Below are 15748 nucleotides of genomic sequence, written 5' to 3'. Positions count from 1 at the left end.
ATTCCGGCTTATATAATATATAATCCATAGTTTCACGTGCCTGATGCAGTGCAACCCGCAGTGAGAGGGTTAACCAGAGGTGTCTGCATCATGTGTTATTAATTTGTCTAGCTGTCAGTGGAAACACACATATGTCTGTATTTATTTTGGTGCCCTCTCAGGCTCCATTAGGGGGTCAGGTTATTGCGTTTTGATTGTATTTATTCCCTCCTTCCTTTCATTTCCGCTATCTTCTCCGAGCAATATCACCTGGAAATGCACTTCTCCGCCGCTGTTGTCAGAATTTGACTGATTGATCTACAAATAAATATATAAAAGTTAGTTTATTGCCTTGCTATGATGAAATGCTGTTACTTTACAGGCTAGGAAATCGCCTGCCTATGCTCAAACCGTATATCACATTCAGTGCAGTGTAGGTGTGTTTCAAGCGTTTGTTGTCATCTGAGATCTGCTGCAAAGTGAAAGAGGAAAATACAGTACAATCTGTATTATTGAAGCGGGAGTGTGCAACTTGTGAAAATAGAAATTCTGCTTCACATATTTTCTCTTCTTACAATTCAAAAGTTTGAATTCATGAGCATTAAAATGCATGCTCACTTGATCCACCACACACAGGGGTCTCCTGCTATAGTCGTATTTGGTTGCTATGAGCGGTTGCCTTTTTTCAATACACCTAGTGTATTGATGCTACAAGTACTTACATTTGGGTACTTGCTGATACTGAGCACTGATATGAGTACCATTTCCATTACAATTCATGTCAGTGTCACTTGTCACTCCGCTGCTGCTTAGATGTCAGGTGTCAGAAGCTGCCTCAGAGGGCCATTAGATGTCACATGAGGAATTGTTACAAATAGCCATAAAAGTTATCAATAGCAAAGAGTGTGTTTTTGCTCCTTTTCATTTCAAAACAGGCAAAATCATAACCTATTTGGTGGAAGCAATTGCATTAGCTCACTGTGAAATGTAGCCACAAGAACCAATCTGCGCCCTCAAATAGACAATAATACAAGTTAGTCAACTGTCTTTGTGCACCACAGTAGCACAGCTGTCATGACCGAGGACTGAGACCAGGACAGACAACACATAGACTGAGCACTGTGGCATGTGTGTGAGATTGTTAGTGAGGGAAAGAGAAGGTGGACAACCGTATGTAACGTTTACTCTCATCTCGTAATTGTCACTTGTGGTGACATCGTAATGATTTTCAACCAGAACGTAAAATGTGGCCAATTTATAATGAGGTATTGGAGGCTCTTGCCACTTTTGCTTCCCACTCTAAATCATTATAAAGTTTACTGACCAGTCAAACAACACAGCTGGATGACATCAAAATCACTGAAACATCAGATAACGAGACAACAAAAGAAGCAGTGGAAGCGCAGGTGCTTTGACTCGGGAGGGTGCATCACTGACAGCTGCTAATGCTACATGTACAAGAGTGTTAAATGACACTATAGCCAGAGGCAGGTTCCAGGACTGAGACAACTGACTACTGTGGAAATGCTCTGGTAGAATGTTGAATTAAAAGGAAAACTGTCATATTGAGACTGGCATGAACATTCGATAAAGTAATATAAAAAGTAATAATCTAATAATATTTCAACATTTGGGGAAATATGTTTCTTCCTTTACGTAATGTTTCACAAAATCATGAATCATTTTTTACAAGTTGTAAGAGTAAAGCAAAGAGGATATAATGTGTTAACTAGTTAGGTTTAGAGGTTCCAGCGGGATTTTTGTTTTTACCTTTGAACAGAAGGAAGCTGGCCGTTTGCCCATTTCCAGCCTTTGTGCTAAGCTAAGCTCACTGGTTGTTGCTAACTAAAGACAAGACAGCGAGTGAGTGCATTTTTTGAAATGTCGAACTATTGATGTAAGGGTAAGAAGAATAAAAGTTACTGAAAACCGGGAAAGACTGAGGAGTGCTACTAATATTGATATTTAGAAGCTAAGCAAATATTCTCAGAATAAAGGAATAAATTTCTGTAGTTCTTATGTATTTGTATGTGGATTTGAGTTCAGTTAGTGCAGTTAGGATATTTTCTTGCTTTTCATGGAGGTCGGTAAACAAAATTATAAAAATGAAAAACATCAACTGCCTCCAGTTTCTTTTTTCTTAATTAATGTTCTGAAATGATGAGACCGCTCTTGAACTTCCTCCAACAGTATTTTATAGCCAACATCACTGTCATTAACGTAACCAATTGATAACATACAAAATTAAATAAAAAAACAGACAGATTTCTGATGTTTCTGTTTATATTGATTATTAGAGTCTGCTCCTCTCTCACAGTAGCTGTTGCTTCTTATAAGCCTGCAGGATCTCGCAAGGAAGGCGCCCAGCAGACAGTGCAAGAGGCACAGTGGAGGTGGAAGAGGAGGAAGCAGGAGATGCAATTAATAACAACTCTCAGTATAATCCTGTCCCCAACCGACGCCTTTGGATAGAAGCCAGATAAGAAGGGACAGGAGCGAAATCAGCGGGGGATGGGAGGGGAGGGACTTGGGATGTGTCGCACTGTGTGGGGATAAATATGGAAGCCTGTAAATAACAGCACAGTTAACGAGTTAAACAGGTCGCAATGAGACGAGAAAAAAAAAAGTGTTTGGGCTCTATGCTTTCACCAGCACGCGTGGTCAAGGAAGGATCTTCCTGGCAAATGCCGTTGCGGAGGAAGCGACAACGTGCGATGGCGAGGGATTGTTTTTAATGGCAGCACGACAAAGCGTCAGGTTGTGTTGTTTCCTGTGTTTTTTCCCCACACATGTTGATTGCTGTGTGTCCAAGTTGCAAAGCCTTTCTGACCTAAAGACACGGTGAGCGGAAAGAAGGAAGAAAGCCGCTGTGGCAGAAACGCCTGCTTACTGTTAAACTAGACTGAGACATGACATTGTGGGCTTTACTGGCAGTATAAACCCAAAGGCACAGGCAGGAATACATACTGTTAACAGCAGTAAATACAGTGAAACAGTGAAAAGACTCATCCTTGTACCCACAGCCTCCCCTCTCTACATTACTCCCTGGCAAGTAAGATTATCCCCCTGGACTTTTGTTCAACACCACTACACTGACAAACAAGAGTGTTGCCATGAGAATCCCAGGCTTGTTTTACCTTCCTGGCTTTTGGCGTATAGACAAGATTGGGGAATTGTTGACTTGATTGCACTCTCGGTAGTGTGTACGCCAGGAAAGAGCATGCAATCATTTGTAATTTACTTAATTTACAGATGCCAGTTCAGAGCATGCAATTGAGAATAACGCCATTTTGTTGAAATGATGGGGTCATTAAATGTGGAGTGTGCAAGTGCTTGTGTGTGTGTCTGTGTGTGCTGGTGGAAAATTGCTTTGTTAAGTTGGACGTGGCTTGGCTGCAGAGCCCCGTAGATGTACTGGTTCTTTGCATGACGTAAATGAGCTGCCCCTCGCAACTGCTTGAAGGAACCCACACTGCATGATGGGAGGCTCACTCCCTCTTCAACCACCGTGATGTTTATCCGCATCTGTCGATGTATCTGCCTGAGTGCGTGCACAAGCCTCAAATGCCTAATTTCAATTGTAATGGCAGCAGTGTACAATTGATGACTTCATTCATGTTCTGCACAGACATAAACAGCCATACACCGCTGAAGAAACCGTTACGATAAATCACAAATGCATGTTTCTGCACACTGGAGACTCATAAAAGAGACTGCTCAGAGTGCAAAATCAAACTGAATGTGTGTCTGTGTTCATTTCCGTCACACTTTGTTCATGTGTTTGCTTCCCACAAGCCGCTGTGGTTGTCTGCATGTCTGCATTATTGACTTACACGTGAGTCCATCAATAATTAACTGCTTTAGCAGCCTTGCCACAGGCTGGCATCATTGCCAGTAACACGCTCAGACTGTGGTTTGCATTTGGACCCCATACTCCATGTATGCGGTCCAAATGCAGCTTGCAATGGCTTCCACTGTTAGCCAAGGCCCCGTCTTGCAATATGGCACCTCTATAACTTGTTAAAAAGTCTTGCTATAAGATGAATAGTTCATGAGTTTGATCAGGTTCCCTGGATTTTGTCAATAAATCAGCAGCGGACTTGCATAACATTTACTGTTGACAGCTTTCTTTTCAACCTTTTATAGATGTTCAGTCACAGAGAGTAATAGGAGATAACAGATAAAGAGGCAAAAGAGAAAAGAACCCAAGCAATCTGACAGACACGGCATGAGGAAAAAAAAATATCTTTCCACATTTTTATGCAGTTATCTCTAATTTTCCGGAGCTGGGGGAGGTATCAGAGAGATTTAATTTAATTAACAATGGTCCGGCCATGTTCAAGGTCAGATTTGCTGGCAGGCATTACTGCCAAGGCAATACGGTTGAGGTGAGGACCCAGCACACACACACACACACACACACACACACACAAAGCCTTTGATAGTTTTTGTGAATGATATAGAATATGATTTTTAGCACCACATGTGGCTAGTGAACCATTGGCACTATTAACACTCATAACACATACTTAATTCAGCACAGTCATCACATTAAACCCTGCAGGTTGCCAGATGGCACACCATCCTGATGGAGTTTCAAACTTTCTTTTAAAGCTGCAGTGCGCAATTGTTGTCTCCCCCTTCTGGCAGTGAAAGTAATTACACAAACAGTGCAGATTGGTGCTTATGACGTAATGACGCATTTATCCATTTATATATTTTTACCTCAGAAAAGCTGATTGCTCTATATGGTACCTGGTGACTACTTAAACAAGTAGTTTAATAGTTAACTCAGGTTAATTCATCTTTAACAGAAAGTATCATTCAACTATAGGCCATTTTTGACCCACTTTGTATGCACCCAGGGGTATAGTAAAGAAAAGATGGCCCTTATTAGCAATGACTATCATCAAACAGGATGCAAACCACAGTGACAATAAGTCAGAAGCATTGTACACCCAACCAGCAGTACCGAACTCCTTTGCAACTTTTCATGGCAGTGCAGCAAAGTTCTGTTACTTTTGCCTTTGTTGCTGAGAAATGACATTATTTGCAGAACTGCAAGAGCGTACTTGTCAGGGGAATGTTAATATATGTTGCTTTATGCACTTGAACAAACAACCAATGCTGTCAACTTTTTGGTGAGGACAGTCTCTTTTTTTTTTTTGCTAGTTGCTCTCCCCCACGATGTCATGGCTGTTGTGCATTACCAACCAACACAACATTGTGACTAAAGTTTAATATACAGAAAACTCACTGCGCCCAGTATATCTATACTGTTTAAGTAACTGTGACAAAATACAGCTCACAGTTTGCAGAGCGGATCATATAGTGTCATTTATCCTATGTTTCCCACCTGACACACCGTTCTTGGTGGAGCTGAGTTCAGTGCTGACTTCACCGGCATACTGAAAACTCAAATTTGTCTCAGCTTGGCACTTGCACTGAATCCCGAACATATGTTTTCCAGGTGAATGCAAGCAATTTGCAGAAATAGGTATACTCAATGCTCGTCTTATAGCCCGCAGATTCTAGGCAAGAGTTGACTGTTTATCAGGTTTCTTTGTCTGCATATTGCAAGTGTGAATATTACTTAAATTAGTCTCCAGACAATCCGTTTTTTTCTGTTACTCCCATGCTATAAATCACACAAGATGCTGATTGACTGGAAATTAACATACAAATGGAACGAATACCACTAAAACGTAAAAGGATATTGAGGATTGTGTCTAATCAAAGTGATAATCCTGGAAATCTTCCTCATCTTTTTGGTTGATTTGGTGACACTCGAGGTGAGCGTCAACATTAGCTGCTCTTTTTTTTGCAACACAAATCCCGGAGAAGCATTCAGCGTGAAACGCATGATGTCTGCTCTTCTGTAGATTCATTAGATGACGACAAACCCATCATTGCAGCTAGATCCTAAACCAAACCATCAGGATTTGACCAATAAAAAATGTTCTACTACCAGTTTGTTAATGGCTGATGAGCCTGCTCAATAGCTTCTAGCCACGGGCTCTTCTTCTCCGTATCATCAGGGGGCTACGAACATGAGTGTCCCTCTTGAAACACATTTTCTAAATATATCTAAAAGTGAACCAAGCAGACCTACTTTTATGGATTAACATGTAGCTCATTAGTTCTTACACTAATGGTAGTTTGTACAGATTCCAGAGTCCAGTCACAGAAACACAGGAAGAGGGAATGGAAAGAAACACACTTCAACAGAAAGAGTGGGCAGTGCTTTCAGGCTAGAGAAAACATTTTTGTTAACCCCTGCTGGGTGAGATAAGACGTAATGTAAGAGTAGCAGGAGTCGGCTGAATAGCATCTAATAATAGAACGTATGAAGATGACAAAGATGCTAAACAAGCCTTTACACTCACAGGAAACATTTGAGACAGCGTGAACAACTTGTCTGCATTTCTTAGCCAATCAATTTCCTCTCCAAGCCACATCGGAAGTCAAGTCGTCTGTGATCTGTCTCTGTGAAACCGATCCTCCCACTTAAATGGTGCGACGACCACAAAGCCGAGCGAGCGAGCCACCCTCAACGTAGTTCCTCAACCTCTCTCCCACTCCGGCCAGCTCACCCTTTAACTTTGAACCCTAATCAATAGCTCTAAGTGTAACACAATCAATAGTATGGGTATTGCCTTGATGCCTGCAGCGCCAAAAATATACAAAAAGGCGGCTAGAGTCGGATAGCCGCTGTTGCACTTCCTGGAATGGCAGAATGTGATGAATCCTGAAAACAGAGTAACTGTACAGTTCACAAGCATTATCGATTCGCATCCTACTTTGCACTTGCTTTTCATACTTCACTCTCCCTTTTGTTGCTTTGCGTTCTCCATTTTCCCCACCCCTCCGCCCCTCTTCATCCCTCCTTTTCTTCCTTCAGTCACTCCTGCACATCTGATTGGTGCAAGGGATCATCTAGGCTTCAGCATGGATGGATGCATGGGTCAATATCCAAAGAGGATTGGAGCTCAAATGAGGGCCAGACTACCTGAGAAGCAGCCAAGGGAGAAGATACTGAAAGCTAAGTGAAGCAAAAGGCTCTGAAACACAGGCAGCAGCAATTTGCAACTTGTGAATTCTGCCCGGCAGCCAAATTATAGTCATGCATTGATTCTTTTTTTTCTTTTTTACCTTTGCCTCTGATTTCTGCCGTGCCCTCTCGCCAGTCTTTTTATAGTTATTTCTTTTTTTTTTGTTCCTTTTTCTCTTGAGCTGTAGTTCATGTGTGCTTTCAAAATTATATCTCGCTGCATCTTGCCCCCGATCCACTCAACGCGTACTTTAATGCTGTCGACAAGACTAAGACAATCGATGTTCCTTTTACAGATTCAGACATCTGTTTTGAGATCAAAAGGCAATTTAAGGTCATCTTGGTATTTATCTGTAAATAGTGTTGTATGAAATTTAAGTTTTCGAAAGAAAAGTGGTTGCAGCTACGATTGAGTTCACACAAGTCATGTTCTTTATGTAGTTTCTGAAAATTTAGGAGCTTTTTCACCGACAGTTTATACATGGAGGATTTCTAAGGCTGATTCTGATACTGTGTTGAGTCTCTATCTAACAATTAGCGTACGATATTACAATTTGAAGTGTAGTAAATAAATTACATTGCTTTTTCAACTAACTTTCATTACAATGCACCGGGGGAATTTGGGCTCATGACCTCAGCATTTGTGAAGTCCCTGGCTACAGTCATGATTTTTAATACTGAAGAGAAAATAGGGCTGAAAAATGAAAAGAATGTGGCAATATTTTCCATCAAAGCAGGTTGGCGATAGGTTCTGTTTTCTGAATGGAAGTAGATAATTACTTAGCCAAACACAAATCTCACTACACTAAGCTAAGATGAATACATGTTCCATCACAATGCAACTGTTCACGGCTGAGTTTCTAGAGAACCTCTCCTGAAGTAATTTCTTAAACATTAACTAATGTTGACCCATAAATGCATCACACAGGCATATATAAATAAATAACAAAAAGCAAAAATGGAGACAACACATAAATCAAGTAAAGTGCTTAATTATATAATTAATCACGCATAGCTCAGCGCAAAACACTAAAATAGAATTGATTACGATGCTAAGTGTCTGTAATTGATTCATATAAGTGGACACAGATAATTATCACCAACCCAATTAAAGCCGAGACAAACAAGTGATCTCATGGAGGAGCAATAGTTTCTGTCTCATTTGAAGAGTCCAAATAATTTATGAGCATTGTTATTTCTCTAGCGGCTCCGGGTGAGGAGAAGTTCACCAGAGGGATGAAGCATGGCGAACCCAGGGGCTGGTTTATGAAAAAATCCAGGGCAGGGCAGCGCTTGTTCAGACATGGCTGACATGGTTTTGATCACATGGCCTCGTGTTTCTCCTCTATACTTTGCTAAGCCCGGGGTGCACTGGGAATATGCAACAGTGGCAGGTGAATCAGCGAAAGCATTTGTTTACTTCACAGAAGCAGGGAGGAGGGCTTGACGGACTGCTCAGCATGCAGACCACAGGCTGTGGAGAAACATTTATATATTCTGTCCAGGAGGAGGCCCAATCCCAGGAGGAGGCCCAGCCCCTCCAAGAGTTGTGTGGTGTGCACACTCCAGCGATGTTTGTGTGTGTGTGTATGTGATGGGATAGTTAGACAACACATATGCAAGCAAAATCACCATGTACAAATATTACCTTCTTACTCCATGCAAACACAAACAACTTGATTATTTTTGTGTCCATGACTCTCTCAGGGGTATTATTAGGAAATGCATCACAGGTAGAGACAATTCTGACGCAGCTGCCCTCTGTATTTGGACATTCACGTATAGAAATTACAAAATGGTGAATATATCTCAAACTTGTGTGGGAAAATTTTTTACCAGCTAAGTACCAAGTGCTGTACTTAAGTCCAATTTCAAGGAACATTTTATGTTACTTTGTGCATGTACTCCTATATTTCAGAGGCAAACATTGTTCTTCACTAGGTTTGATAAAATCCTTCACTAGATCCTTTTACGAGTTCAGATTCTCAATGAAAAATATTATCAACAAATAAAAAACATGATATATTATAACAGATTAAGCTAAAGAGCCGTGTATAAATTAATTAAGATTAGCCCAGCGTTTACCAGCTGCAACATTAAAGAGAATATTAAATTAGAATAAGATAAAGATAGATAAATAGAGTTATGTTATATAGAATAATACTGAAATGGGCCATTCTGCATATTGAGTATTATTTTGATGCTAATGTGACCAGGTAATGCTCAGTACACAAGACCCAGAATGAATGGGAACCAGAGACTGCTCTGCCAAAAGCACACATTTTATTTACAGTGCATGAGAGAGGTCCCAGAACAACAACCTCATTCGAAATGGTAAAGGCAAACAATGTCAATAAGAGGCCTAAATGCAGACTGTAATGAGGGGGGTTGGATTAAACCATGCAATTAGTACATGAATTAAACCAACAATAAACAAAAGATATACAATGTGGGGCTAGACCATACTATCTGGGGAGCAAGTATGGAGTAGCGCGCAAGATAAATTGTCACAAAATATGCAAGCAAATTAATAAATCTCCACAATACACAAAACAATTTGAACCAGATCCAAACTGCTACAGTTTAATTTGTTTATTCACAGCCGGCTAAGGTGACTCAAACCACGCAATAGACAAAATAACACAAAGAAATGGCTCATTCAACTTACAAGTTAAGAGTACACCCAGCCTAATAAAACTGGGGGAAACAAACAGTGGTAGGCTTTGTTTAAAAGGAATGGAAACACATTAATACACAGAAAAGTTTGTGAAAAATATGAAAACAAAATTAAATAGTGTACCTTTCCTTTCCAGACTGGAATACAGTTACCTCGCCCAGACATGCAGATGACTGGAAACTTGTTTCTTGGCTGATACGGCTCAAGCAATCACTCCCCGCTTCACATCCCCACCAAACATGAAACATCTAGCATATCATTTATAAGCTCTGCCCCTTGATTGAGTCCTCGTGGTGCATTTCCTTCCCCTCCACACTAATTTCTTACTTTCTACTAACATTTTAAATGCACGACATTTACTTGTAATAGGGTATTCTAACAATGTGGTATTGCTACTTTAACTAAAGTGAAAGGTCTGAAAAACGTCTTCCACAGCTGGCAGTAAGTGTGATGTAAGACATTAAAATAGAAGACAAAAATAAAAGAGGTGCGGAGAGAACATCAGGTGTGTAATGTGTTGGAATTACTATCCCAGTGGGCAGCACCTTCATTTGCAGGCGCATGCAAAAGTGATTGCGATAATTGTGATAATTGATGCTACTTTCGAAGAAGGACCTCTAAATTTGTAAAAAGAAATTTGTAACACCGCAAGTTAATCTGTTACGTTCATAACACTGCTATGAAGAAGAAAAGAAAATCCTTTCCCCTTGGGATAGAGGACAAGCTACTTAACCATCACTTAACCTCAGGTAACTATCTTCCCATCAAAACCAAAAAGGAAAATTGGAGATGGGTGAAAATCACCAAGGGCAAAAGGGTCCTTCTAAGCAGATAAATAATGTACTCAGGCACTGGTTTGAATTCATGGCACGCAGCCGGTGGATAAAATCGTATCACTTTTATTCTGGTTGCAGGAGGAAGTTCGTATCAGGTTCTGCAATCTCAAATACGTGTGATTAGATTCCCTTAGCATGGCTGGGAGGGTGGAGGTCAGAGGTTGGGGGGAGCCGCTGGGGGCAGATGGATGGGGCGGTTTGGGAGCAGGGAGAGTGGAGGTCAGACAAGCTGCACTATCACAGGATTCACCCCCCCCCCCCCCAAGTAAATGATTTAAATGTTAAGGTTAAATTCTAGGGCATCTGTGGAGAGTCTCTATGACTCAGATAGGGAAGTCTATCAGACGAGGGGGTCCTGATATACTGTAGTCATCTCATGATTGGTGCTGAGGTCAAACCAAATGAACTTCTCCTAAACGGCATTGAAAAAGGACCAGTTGTCACCGTTAGCATACATGCTTCAAAGTGAATGTGAATTTAAGCATGTGTGATGTGAATGTGGACTCGCATTTTTTGATAGCAGTTCACATTAGTTAGAATTAAATCGTAATTCCCGTGTATTTCTCACATACACTCTTTCTCCATATATACATGCATATACATGTGTCTGACATGATTAACCTGTAACAGAGCAAAATTATGAGTAATGTTCCAAAGTTTGGCTAAATTTCAGAAAAAACGAGCAAAGCCATTTTCAAAGGGGTCTGTTGTATAGTGTAAAAAAATAAAGTTAGTGTAGGTCAATAGTGTATGAACACTAGTTAGTGTGTAATGGAGGCCAATGTAGGTGACAATTATGACTGTAAGCAAAAATACCAATGTACTAATGCACTGGAGGAATATTTCTGTTCTATAAAATCGTCTTTGCACTCTGCTCACATAAATGAGCATAGCTCAAACACTAAAACATGGAAATACTTCAAGTAACTTCTGGAATGTTAAGAAATATTTTGTTTATGTTTCTATATTCAGAATTGTTTTAGATCAACGTGTTTACGTGTCTTTATTTAGCCAAAATTAGAAAAATTGTATTCGTTTTATATATGGCACAGTCTCAATACTTTTATTCATAATTATGGTTTATTGACTTATTTATTACCCTTTTAGCTGAGATTGTACAGATTTTAGAGACATGAAGTATTTGAAGATACAAGAAATGACATCGCAATAAGAAAAAATGCCGGTGTAGGCACAGCGAACCATTTATATCACAGAGTTCAAAGGGTTTAAACAGTTAATCACTTGTGGCCATCCAGTGGATCGTTTCTCCAAGATAATGAGGGTATGGAGAAGGGACAGTGAGGCAGACCGACAGCGCTGAGTTTCTCTAAAGTACCTTAAATATTCCTTTGACATGTTGAAATCTAATGTTTTTAGCTAGCAGGAGGCATTTCAGCCCTTGGTTGCATATTTTAGCGGGGCTTTGTTTTTCCCGGCGGTAGGTGTAGTTTTCAGAGTTTCAGAGTGGTTTTCAGAGTGTCACTCTTTGTTCTCTGTCCCTATTGTATAGACAATTGTCCACTGACCATTGTTAGACTTCACGTAACTTCATAACCATGAATCCAACTTCAAAAGGAACATCATAATTGTGTCACCTTCCCTCTCTGCGACTCCCAGGGAGCATTATTATTTTTATACTCGGAGAAGTCGGTCTCACTTCTCCTCTATATTAGCACAGTTATTTTCATCATGCAAGCATTGTGATTAATACAGTGGGCTTATCAGGGTGAGGTTGATGAGGGCAGCTCGCACTCAATCCTCCAGTAATCCAGGCTGTAGCAACCCCGTACCCCATGCAGAATCCTTTTCATGCCCAAACAATGACCACATGTATAATTACTAGCTAACAACACTAGTAGAAAAATAATATACTGGAGGAAAAAATGTACACGAGCAAATGTATGTGGGGCAAATGTAGAAAATACCTATACTTAAGTACAGCAACAGAGTTTTTGTATTCCTTTTATATTTATGCCTTCTAGTATTTTTATGAATATACCTTCTTTGTGCTTAGGTATATTTAGAGACTATACTTACAACAGAGTCATGACTGTTAAAGGTGTTTGCCACAAGCAACAGAAATTCATTGTTGTTCACAATTCTGTTTAATACACATCACATCATAAAAATAGTGTTTAATTTGGGGAAAATATGGATTTTTTGGGTGAAATTGGGCAGGAAGAGGGTTTGCTTAGGTTGAAGATCAAGTATAATCCACAATATACTGTAAAACAAGTGCAGATTTCATTTTAAATGCATTTGTTTTTACTCTCAGCGTTACCTGTAAAGGTCTCATATTGTTGTGTTGCTATGAATGAAGACCACCGAGACTTGTTGTCCTTTCAGTGCGCGCCTGACATCTGACTTCACTGTATACATTATCAGTCAGGGGTGCCTGGTGATGAGGGCATACTAAATGTGACATTTGCGATTGCAGATGAGCTTGCAAATCAAGGCTTTACTGCCATCACCAAGCAGAGCAGGCACATATTCATTTATTTATACTCCCAGATTGCTACCATCAATCAGAGCATTATAAATCTTCCCCCTCATCAATAGGCAATCTGCTAATGCATGCCGCCGATCAATTCCTGACTAGCACAGCCAACATGCAAAGCAACTCATCTCTTTCTCTCTCTCTCACGCTCACTCACTCACTTGTTCTTTCTACATATACAAACAAGCACATTCATACCCTTTGTGCAAACACACATCCCATTTAGGGATCAGTAGCTTGATCAGAACCAATATGGATTCATGTTACTTGCCTACATGGGAAAAGGGGGCTTTAGGAAAGATGCATGAAGGGGGCCCTGTTGTATCATAATGGTTTGATTAGTATTTATACCAACCAGGAAAGATACGGACAAGATCCCCAGTGGCCAGTGAAAGTGCTGCCATGCCAGAAAAACTGAGAACCTTAATGTGTCCCAGAGTTGTTGCTTTTGTTATTTCTACATCCAAACGACAGAGAAAATGTGCAGCAGCACAAGATATATTTTTTGCATCCCATGAAGCCTGACATGCCGGGAAACAAAGGACGTTAAAAAGAAAGAACGCAAAGGCCATCATTCCTCTGCTATATTTTGCTTTTAGGACTCACTGCCACAAATGCAAATAATTGGACAAAGGCAAATGTCAGAAGCAGCTTGCTTGACTCGAGACAGTCTAGAAGATTAACACGACAAGGCCTTTTTCTATTGGCTGACACACGAACGCAATCCCTTGACAGGTTAATACATGACATATTCAGATTCGCCTCGTGTTTAGACCTCATAAAACTCCCTAAGCACAAAAGCTGTCAATTGCTACCTTCCATAGAAATGCTCATTAAAATTCAACTTCATTTAGACAGGTTCAAGCAGGTACAATGGGGGTCAAGGCAGTGGTTTAATCAATAAATCAACTAACATGAGTGAGGACACAACCTTGTCAGATTACAAACTGTCTTTTACCATTCTCTATCAAATTATTTTCCCTCACTGTATATGATTAGTTTGGAGATTTTCAACCTTATTACCATGCGTCAGTCAAAAGGATGTTATGTCTATAAGATTCACAATATTTACTAATGTATCACTAAAGCTATGGCTGTATTAGGTCTGCATTCAGTGGCCTAGATTTCTTACACAATGTAGAGGAAAACTACAATTAAAACTGAATTCTAATGAAAAACTACAATTTATTCATTCTTATGTGTGTATGCTAAATACCAACGCATTTCGTATAAATCCTGTTTTCACAGTGAAATTGCCAGGCAAGCAGCAAAGACTTGTCCCAAAAAAATTGTCTTCTACCTAACAACTTGTCCTTTTTTTACACTTTTTGTTACAATTTCTTGTCATAGCCTGGATATTCCATCGTGTCCAGTCTTTATGCTATGCTAAGCTAACCAGCTTCTAGCTGTAGCTTCATACATAGCAGACAAGTGTGTGAGTGGTATTGATATTCTCATTTAACCTACAGCAAGACAGTATTTCCAAAATTGTTGAACTCTTACTTTGGTTCCTCTTGTCATAAAACTCATAGCGGACAGTGGACTACTTTATAGTGAGCATTTATTTAGCTAAAAATTGTGTTTGCATAAGGCAAATAGTGTAGATATAATCACTAAAAATGACTAGCATAGCTGCTTCTCCTTCTTGGGCTGCCCTCTCTGTCAGCCATTAAGAGTACTCCGTGTATAAAGTGTCAAATTGGTCAATGAATTCATGAATTACCAGCACAAAGTGGCCATCAACCCGCTGTAACTACATGCATATCCTCAGAATAACAGAATATGTGAAGAATGTGTGGCAGATTTTTGGGAAAGCACTCTAAGTGTGTGTTTCAAGGGCTCTTGAGAAATGCCAGAGCTGAATTCTATGAGCTGAATGTGTCCTTGAGGTTTCCTCTGACATGGGATCTTCCAGCCACGGTAAAATAGGGACAAGCTCTGAAAATACCGCCATAAAGGCCATCACCGAAAAGTGAAGATAGACGCTGTCTATCTGGATGCTGATGCACATTCACACTAAGAGTATATTATATGGAGCACAGTTTTACGTAATGATTCAAGTTGCTACCAAGAATCACAGTACAGTGGTCTTCAGTGTTGTCGATCACTGTTGGCATCATTGTTTCACACACACACATACACACACACACATATATATGCAGACAGCCATATACAGTATAGTATGTCAGTATGCAATTTAACATAAGTGAAATCCTGAACTGCCATTCCTGGTGAACATGTTTCTCTACTTGCTTGGTATTCTTTAGTTTTAGATTCTAATATTGACTGTTATTTTTTAAATGTACATTATGGAAAATAGATAGATAGATAGATAGATAGATAGATAGATAGATAGATAGATAGATAGATAGATAATACTATGAGCACATTAAAGCATTTTGCCACTTGGTGTAATAGCTTTAGAGAAAAATCAATCAAACATTTGAGCCAATTCTAAACTTTTAGGGTTATAAAAATCCCTCTCTTACAATATGTTGCGGCCACCAGACAATTGATGACCATCTAAAAGCTCTGAGTCAACTGATGCGCATCTGTAATAAGAAAAGCTGAAATGGTGTTTACAAGAAAAACACATTTAGTTTATCCTGCAGACAAGATAACATGGCCAAGGCAAATGTAAACACAAACAGGGAAAGCTGTCCGCGCATGCAGACACGGGAACATATCCACAGACACACACTCTCACA

This window comes from Pempheris klunzingeri, chromosome 23, assembly GCF_042242105.1.
Source record: "Pempheris klunzingeri isolate RE-2024b chromosome 23, fPemKlu1.hap1, whole genome shotgun sequence".
Classification (NCBI taxonomy): Eukaryota; Metazoa; Chordata; class Actinopteri; order Acropomatiformes; family Pempheridae; genus Pempheris; species Pempheris klunzingeri.
This window is presented reverse-complemented; position numbering follows the sequence as displayed.